At 47.1% G+C, this 9,146-nt stretch overlaps 1 protein-coding gene across 12 annotated transcripts in view; it reads right to left on the bottom strand.

Moving 5' to 3' along the window:
• ZMYM2 (zinc finger MYM-type containing 2) overlaps nt 1-5,451 on the bottom strand; it is a 64,925-nt gene extending 59,474 nt beyond the window's left edge. For 3 of the 12 annotated variants that reach the window (XM_083608969.1, XM_083608975.1, XM_083608966.1), the window contains exon 1: nt 5,268-5,443. The gene's annotated coding sequence lies outside the window, so the exon portion shown is untranslated. Of the gene's footprint in view, nt 1-5,239 lie in introns of all 12 variants that reach the window. The other 9 variants (XM_083608978.1, XM_083608973.1, XM_083608967.1 and 6 more) reach the window with 6 other exon arrangements.
• Nucleotides 5,452-9,146: the final 3,695 nt, after the last annotated feature.

Genomic DNA, 9,146 nt, shown 5'->3' on the forward strand with positions numbered 1-9,146 from the left:
ACCTCTGGTATCACTGTAGTCCTAGCCAATCGTTTTAGAAATATTGGCAATAATTATTCACTCCCAAGTTTAAATTTGATTACCTAATGATACACAAGGCAAAATCAGCTGAAGGTGGCCCTTTTAAAAAGTGTTACCTCCAGGCAAATAGATGTAGTTATCTTATGACATGGAAGTTATCAACCAAGATGTCTCAGGATACACTTCCAACATAACCCTGAACACCTCCATAAATCAGTTTTTCTCTCTCTCCCTTGTTTATATGCTACTTTCCAACAAGAAGTTCTCAAAGTGGTTTACATATTAAAAGGTGTGTGCCAAACATGTTTCAGTAAAGCTGTTTAGTCTTCACAGGGATGACTGTCATCCATGCAACTTTCAGGAGCTGTAACTTAACAGATTCCAATAGACATCTAGACGCACGCAGCAAATGTCAGTTCCACATAAAATGTCTACAAAGAAATGCCACTGCATTTACTTTTAATTCCCTATCTCTAAACTCCAAATGTTATACTAGAAATGGGCCTAAAATTGAGTGGTGAAAAAAGCAGATTTTTCCCAAGAGCTACTTTTATATACACAAAGTTATTCATCTTAAGCATTTCTTTTTTTTATTTTATAATTTTTATTAACTGGCCAATCACATCAAATTAAATCACATCACATAAATTCCAAATTACAAAGCCAAATTTTTAAATTTTGTTGGGGGAACCCATACTTCAAGATCCAAAGGGGGATTCAGATCATCTTCTTATTACTGCGTTAATGTCCAAATCAGTCCCAATCAATCCAAACAAAATTCATAATTCTATCCAGTCTTATCTTGGTGTTTCCACATCATATCTTGTTCATATAATTTCTATTTTTCCTTTACGATCTCTTCTGTTAGTCTCCTTAAGCCGATAAGCAAAATAATAATCCTGTGTGGATTTCCCGTTCCTCCACTAAGTCCAGATGGTTTCCATATATCTCCTTCGTAGATAACATCGCTCTTTCCATCATAAATTTGGCATTTGTCGCTCATAAGTCCCACCGAGAAGTTGATCCACGATATGTAAACAACTCTATTTCTCTCTTTCTCCTCCCAGACCCAAGAGCTCCAACAACGCCTCCCAAAATGGCGACGGCATTTTTAACTGCGTCATTCCAAAACTCTTAGCTTTCCAGCTTCATCTTGAAACATTGCTTTGGTTTGAAAGTTTATCTCCACACAGCCTTAAATCCACAGCTTAAGTCCTTAGTTTCTGACTCATTAGGGGAGGGGATTCTTGTTAAATCACATAAAAAAAAAGAAAGGCAGGTTCCCCCCCTCCCCCATACCGTATCTTGACGTATCTTCTCATATTTTATTCTTGTCTTGTTATCAGAGATCTCTTCTGTCAGCAGTCTTTACTCCCCTTTACTCCTTGAAGCATGTGCAATTTATCTCGTCCAAATTGTTTCTTTTGAAGATACTTGCAAATAGCGGCGCGAATCAGGGACGGCGTCCAGGAGTGCCGGAATCCCACAGGAGGGCTTTGTGCCTAGTGCCCCCACCCCCACAAATTCGGGGGTGGTATAGGGCACAGCAGGCAAGGGCCGTCCCCCCCCCAATCCTGGGGGGGTTAAGGAGGCTAATTACCCCCATCATAGCCTCCAAATTACCTCGTGTGGGTCGGAGAGATGTTATTGTCAGCCATCTTCCGATGCGCCACCTAGTGAAATCCTAGTGAATAGAAATCTTAAGCATTTCTATTCACTTCATTCAGTGCCTTATCCAACTATTTATGTAGCCAGCTCTTTATACTACTACTCCTGTTGGGAATTTCCCACTACACAGTAATGAAGTATCTTAAAACTACCAAAAACGTGTTTTGTGGGGACATTTTAAATGAAGATTCTAGTAAAATCAAATGTACCAAAATAATTAAGTCACAAGACACTTACAGTGTAAGAACTTCTGTACTACACAAGTAACTGTCAATGCAAAAGACTTGAATTCAACTGGCCTTTCCGTCACAGAATAGGTATAGTATTGCAACCTTAATGTCCCAGTACCAATCACTTACTTGCTTGCCCCAGTGAGACTTAGGACTAGCTTTCATGAGACAGTCTATACTTGATTTGCTCAGTTAAATTGGTGGCGTATGCGTAACTGCACCAATTCATGAAACACCATTTATACTTTAAAATTTACCAATAACGATGTCTGCATCATCAACACCTATGTGAAGATACACCAATGGCTTTTCTATGCAAACCTATCACAAGATGATCACATGGGAGCCACCTCAGATATGAATGGGTCCCATATGCCAAATGGGATTGACTCAAGTCTTGCCTATTGGAATTTTTAGTCCTTTAGTATGTGTTATCCTATTTTATTGTTCTGAAGTAAGCAGAACCTCTCGGCTAAACATGTTTTACTTGGAAATACATACAAGTTATTCTTTTTCAATATAACCTATTTTTAAGCAAGCATGCTTAGATCCCCAGTTTAAAGAACTATGGTTTAATTCTGCAGCTGAAACCCTTCAGAGCTGACCAAACCTTCTCTCTGAAGACTTGTACAAAACAAGTTTCCATTCACCTTTAATTCTGGTATTTCTTCTATGTTGCTTGGGAAGTATTTATTAATCATTTATAATTTGTTCAAGTCATCCTTTAGTATCTATGATCCTGCTGGAAGTTGTCAGAAATCACAAATCAGGAAAATAGTTGGGGGGCTGCAACCCTGTTTGACATTACAATTTAATACACACTCATTTCCACATTTATGTGAATTTGTCACAGGTTATTTCAGCAAGTCTACGAAAATCTGCACAAAGCTATTTACCACACAATCTTCCTCATGCACTTGAAAAACTTGAGAAATTAGAATTTTGAGTCAATCTGCACCCTTAAAGTTTAAGGCTTAAACCAGTCGCTCTAAAGACAGCTTAAAAATCAGCACCCCCCTCATCCTCTGAGTAAACTAACACCTTGCATAAAGTATTCTCCTCCTGATCTTTCTCCCTAATTTCTATGTGAATAATGGACAAGGAATGCTGATCTTGGATCATGCAATACCCATGTTTGCCTCCTGCAAGCTAAAAAGTGAAATGCCACCAATGGATTCCTGCAGCGGCCTCTAGTAAGAGACCCTTAACAAGCAACTATTGATCACTTTCAGTCTCCAGATGATGGGTCACGGCATAAACTGCTCTATTAGGTTTGCCCTCACAGAGCTACTTCGCCACTTAGTGTAAAGAGCTGAAATTACTAAGGGGAAGAGAAGGGGGCTAACTGCAGTCATCTCAGAATGTAAGAAAAGGATGGTTCTTCGCTGACTTTGCAATAGCCTTGAAAAAATTCAATCAAACGAGACACAAGTGATGGGATTTTAAGATAGCATCAGGATTTAAAGGGAAATGGGGCAAATAAGACGTTTGTCCTTAGCAGAGAAACACATGAAAATGTCCATTGTGTCCAACTGTATCTTCTTCCCCACCTCCATGCCTAAGCAAATCCGCCTGAACGAGAAATAAAACGTGTGATCCAGAACACACTTCGCTCAGGACTGGATTATTTTAAGTCGTCTCCCTCTCGCCGGCCAGAGAAGTCAGGTAAGGTTGCAGGCATTCGGAATTGCGAGGGAATTAATTCGAAATCTGGTTAAATGTGCGCTTTAATATACGCTCCAAAACTCTAGAGGGCACTCGAAAGATACCCTCTCCATTCCCCTCCCCCGCGCGGCCGAGCCGGGTAAAGCGAGCGGCAGGAGCCCGTCGTCTGCTTGCGGGTGTTGGTATTGCAGGAGCGATGTCTGCAGCAGCGCCCACCCCGGGGGGAGGAGTCGCCTCACGGCCATTACCGGGGCTTTGCTCCAGGGCAGCAGCTGCTGCACCCAACAACCCCCCCCCTTTTACCCTGGAAGCACCTCCTCTTAACCCCCCCCACCCATCCGCTCCTCGTGCCAAAAAAAAGGGGGAAGAAGGATGATCTACCTCCTGCTCCTCCCCAAGGCAGAAAAAACATATAAATAGCACTCACAATGGAGCTCCTTCTCCTTGCGAGGCTCTTGCCAAGGCTGCACCAAACTGGCCTGGAGCCTAGGGAGAAGAGGTGCTGGTGGAGCGTGAGGGGGGGGGGGGTTTGAATCGGGTTTTAATCGAGGTAGTGGACGCGCCTCCTCATCTTCCCCTCCAGGAGACGCCCTTCCTCCTGGGCAAAGAAACGGGTTGGCAGCAGGGCCCTCCACTTTGAATCCTTCAGCCCCTCCAGCAGAGCCCCCTACTCCCAATGGGATACAAACCTATTGCCCCAGAGACAGGCTCCACCCGCCCCAGCGCCTCCCCCACAGCCCCACCTCGGGTGGGGGGTCGGTCCTGTCCCCCAGCGCTGCTCCCCAAGGGCGCCCAGCCTTGGGAGCCTTTGCTGGAGGGCAGCGGGGGGGGGTGTAGTTTGGACAGGCGCGGGGGTGGGAGAGGAGGAGGCAATAGCGAAGACCCTCCTCACCCACCCAACACATACACAAAGCCGCCTCTTCTTTCCCCCTTCAGAGCTCTCTCTGGGGACCGAGTGTTAAGTCGATTGAACACCCCCCCAACAAACACACACACGAACACACGCGCATATACACATACACACAAAAACAACAACCCGCGCGCGCGCCTCCAGCGCCGAGATCTGCCCTGGCGCCCGTCCCTGCCAATTGCCCCGGGTGTCGGGTTTGGCCCCCTGCAGTCGGCCGGCAGCACTGCCGCCTCCAGTCGGCCGCCATTAAGGAGACCCAGCCAAACAATACGGGAGGGGAGCGCGAGAGAAAGCGGGAGCTGGGGGGGGGGGGGGAGAGAGAGGAGGATACGCGGAGCGCAGCGCTGGGCGCAAAGAAGGGCGCCGCGAAAGGGGGGGGAGGGGAGCCGGCGGGGCGGAGGGCATTGAAAACAAAACCGCGGGCGAGGCGGTTGGAAACGAAGCCGTGATAAAATGGATCCTTCCCTTCTCCCCCCCCCGCCCCGCTCCCCACGCCGCCACCCCAGATACCCCCCAAGGCAGCCCCCTCCGCATTTCTGCCCTCAGTGAGGGGGGCTTCCTCCTGCCTGTCCCCCCCAACCGCCTCCCCAACCCTCCCCCCGCCCCCAATCCCTGCTGGCGTGAGGCGAGAGCGACACGCAGCGGGGCATTTAGCCCGGGTCGCTGCGAGGCACGGCTGGGCTGCTCCAATCCCCACCCTGAAGGGGCAAGCTGGGCTCCAGCCAGCCACCCGGCTCTCCTCTACCTCAGCCGCTTCCTCTCACGGCCCTCACCAGTCTCGGGGGGGAGAAGTAGCTCGCCCCGGCGGCGGCGGCGGGTCACACGCACCCTCCGCGGCTCCGCCAACGCTTCCTCAACTCTAACTCGGTCCAGTCCCGGGCTAAGCGCTGCTGCTTGGCGGAGGGGAGGAGCAGGGACCAACCCCACCAGCCGAGCTCGGGGAAAGGCCGCCTCGTGCGCCCGCTTATTGGCCTTCCCAGGAAGAGGGCTACGTTGCCTGCAGAACCCATTGGAGCGGCTTCCCGCCTATCAGCGTCCCCGCCGCAGGTGGTTGGGCCGAGCCCCTGTCAATCCGATTCTCACTCACGCCTACGGTCCCTCCCTCTTTGGTTCCATCAGGTTAAACCCGAATCGCATTGCCCACCACCAACAGCTGCAGCACCTCTGCCTTTCTCCTGGTGGATGGGCGGGTTTGGGGCCCCAGAGGTTGCTGCTGCTGCCGGGTACTTTCCTGCAGAAGTTTGTGATCTTTTTCCCCCTGCATGAAAGCGGGATGGCATCCCTTTTACTCCGCATGACATTTGCCAGGGAGGGAGGTGGTGTGTTTAACCCATTAATTTGCCTTCCACGGTCCCTCTGGGCAATAATTGCAGCGGAGACGTGTGGCTTCGGGTGTGAACACCCTGTTCCGTGGGGAGGTGATGGTTGTCACGCTTCGTCCACATTTTTAGGCGCGCGCGCGCCCCCACAGCAGGGCTGGGAAACCTGGATCCATTTCCATAAGGGGGCAGAGTAATGGAAACAGTCTCCCAGTCTCCAAGCTCTTTCCCAAGGGCAAAGATCCCTGTCTCCATTGAGGAACAACCCCCTTTTCCCCCCTCCCCCTGCCTACTCCGGAGAAAGAAAGCTGTGTCCCTTGCAACTGCCAGCACGGCTCCTGGTGGTGGTAGTGGTGGTTGGTAATGGTGGTGACGTCCTCCATTTTGTCGGAAGCTGCTGCAGGCAGGGAACTTGGGACCACTTCAGACCAACATGGGGCTCTATGAGGTGCCTGGTTTCAGAGCCTCTCGCCTCAGGGTCACAGCAAAGCGCGGGGGGGAACCTCTGGCAATGCCCTAAAAGGGATAAATCGAACCCAGAGCCGCCAAGGCGGCAAAGCACCGAGAACCACGCTCCCCACCCTCCCTCAGCCAAAATGGAGGATGCGCACTTCCCTTGCGCGGTTGGTTCCCCGTTCCCCAGCCATGGGATTGACGCCCGCTTCTTCGAGGACGGGGGCGTGCTCAGTCTTCTGCCTGGTTGGTTAACCCACCGACTACCCCGTGGGCTGTCCCTCTCTCTCTCCTCGACAAAAACGGGGAGAAAGAGGCGGGAAACAACGCCACACAGTCTTCTCCACCTTGCAGCGATTCCACAAACGTACACGCAGCAGCACGGTATTTTATTCCCTGGATAAAGGCTTATTATGTACGGGGGGAAAGGGAGCGGGCAAGAGCTGTTGGCCCCATTTCTATCTCAGATATGCAAGATCTTCTCGCGATGCCAAGTCCCTGGGTAACTTGCGCGGGAGCTCAGTTCGAAGAGTTTTAAGTTCGCTTGGTTGCCCTCGGTGGCTAATTTCCCTGCGCCGCAGACGCGAGCATTCTGAACGCGGCGCTGTCGCTGTACCATATCTAGTTCCCTCCTGCCACCGGCCCTAAACGCAGGCAACAGCCAACAGGTCTAGCCAAATGCGTGTGTGAAACTATTAATAGGATGCTGCCGATTTAATGGGAAATGCGAAAGCTTGCATTTCTAGGTGGGCAAACAACGTCGCAGAAAGTCTATAAACTCTAATGGATAGTGAAAGGGAGAACTTAATTTTTCACTTGATGGCCTATATTAAAAGGCTGGACAATGAGATTATCTGCTTTGATAACTGCATTTCCTGTTACATTATTTTCAATTGGAGTTTGATAGTGGAGACAGTAAAGGAAGAAGTTTTGTTGGTTTAGTCATTATCCGCAGCATCTTTCAGGACTTATGTTGTATTGTGTGGGGTTTTTTTTGGTTTTCTTTTAAGACTGAACATTTCCATTGCTTTCTCCATATTATAGGAATCTAAATACTGTACTCTGAAATCTGAAAACCTTGAGTTTTATTTAAGGGTCATTACTTGGGATTCAGAGGCACTTCTGAAGAAACGCGGGTAGGATCCCACAATTTAAAGAAATGGTTCCCAAACATTTTTGGGCCACTGCTCCCTTGGTTCCATAAACTCATTCCTTTTTATGTAAAAAGCATTATTCATAAGAGCAGTCCACTAAGGAAGATGATAACACAATAAAATTCAAAGCAGTAACAATTAATTGCACATTTATTCAAAATCTAATATATTTAGTTGACTAATTCAACAAAATTTATGAACTTGATCCAGTGATACCAACTTTTCAAAGCCTGATAATCATTTACATCTCCAGCACCTCCCTGCCACCCACTTGCCTCTTACTGCCCCTCTAGGTCATCCCACCCCCCAGGGGGTGGGACCACCCACAATGGGAACCACTGATTTAGAGTACAGTATTTTTAAGTTGACTAGTTTTGTGAAAAAAATGTTATTCTAGTTAAAATCACTCAATGCTGCACATTCTCAAAGTCTGAGGTTGAACATTCTCAGAGTCACACTTGAGTATTGCTGCATTCCATCATCCACAGGAAATACTTTTTTAACTTTACCAAGACTGGGACAAGAAGTATCTACCACAAGAGTCTCTGTACGGTGGTACCTCGGGCTAAGAACTTAATTTGTTCTGGAGGTCCATTCTTAATCTGAAACTGAGGTACCACTTTAGCTAATGGGGCCTCCTGCTGCTGCCCTGCCGCCACCACGCGATTTCTGTTCTCATCCTGAAGCAAAGTTCTTAACCTGATGTACTATTTCTGGGTTAGCAGAGTCTGTAACCTGAAGCGTCTGTAACCTGTATACAAAAAGAGAATGGGAAGAAATACTTTGTCTTACTGTCATATTAACTCCATTGACTTCCACATATGCACATCAGTGACTTCTAGAGATGCTGAAGTATATATAGAGATGTTTGCTCCCCCCCCCCCCAAAAAATGGCACCTGCAATGTTGGAATTAAGTAATCCATTCCTTTAAATCATATATTAACTCCATGGCTATATTTATCATACAGAAGATGTAAATTAGTGTGAGGAAAGTTATAAATAAATACATTGTTATACAATGTTAGTCATACTCAGGGTAGGCCAAACTAAATCAATCGGCTTCTGTAACTATATTGGATATCACCCACTGCCATACAAAGCTGCCTTCTATTGATTCAGACTATTGGTCCACCTAAGTCAATACTGTCTCTACTCTGATTGATGGTAGTTTCAGACAAGAGCCATTCCCACCCCTTCTTGGAGACTGAACCTTGGACCTTCTGTACAATTGGCAAATGCTCTTCTGCTGAGCTACAACTCTTCCCCCAAAGAAATAAAACAAAAAGGGAGTCATGTCAATTTAGGCATTTAAAATACTTATACAACCCAAAGCTGTATCATCAGCCAGAATTAGTATAACAAAATTGTTTTAGGTTGAGCAAAATAGTTTCACTGCCTCAACAATTAATAATATTTTTCTGTTGTCCAGACTACATTTAAGAATATGCAATTCTTAACCATTTACTTTTACATACTGCTTCTTTAAAGCTTAAATAACTTTATATACTTTCAGAGTGTTGACATCAACCATCTGTAAATAAGGATTTATTTATGTAAAGACTTGATTAGGGTTATTTTTACTCATCCCTGTTCATCAGGTAGTGTCACAAAACTGCCAGGGATAGTTCATTCAGTAGAGCAAAAGGCTCTTAAGTTTAGGGTCATGATTGGGCAAAAGATTCCTGTATGACCCTTGTGGTCCTTTCCAACTCTACAGTTCTGTAA

Source organism: Podarcis filfolensis (genome assembly GCF_964270895.1).
Source record: "Podarcis filfolensis genome assembly, chromosome: 4".
NCBI lineage: Eukaryota > Metazoa > Chordata > Lepidosauria > Squamata > Lacertidae > Podarcis > Podarcis filfolensis.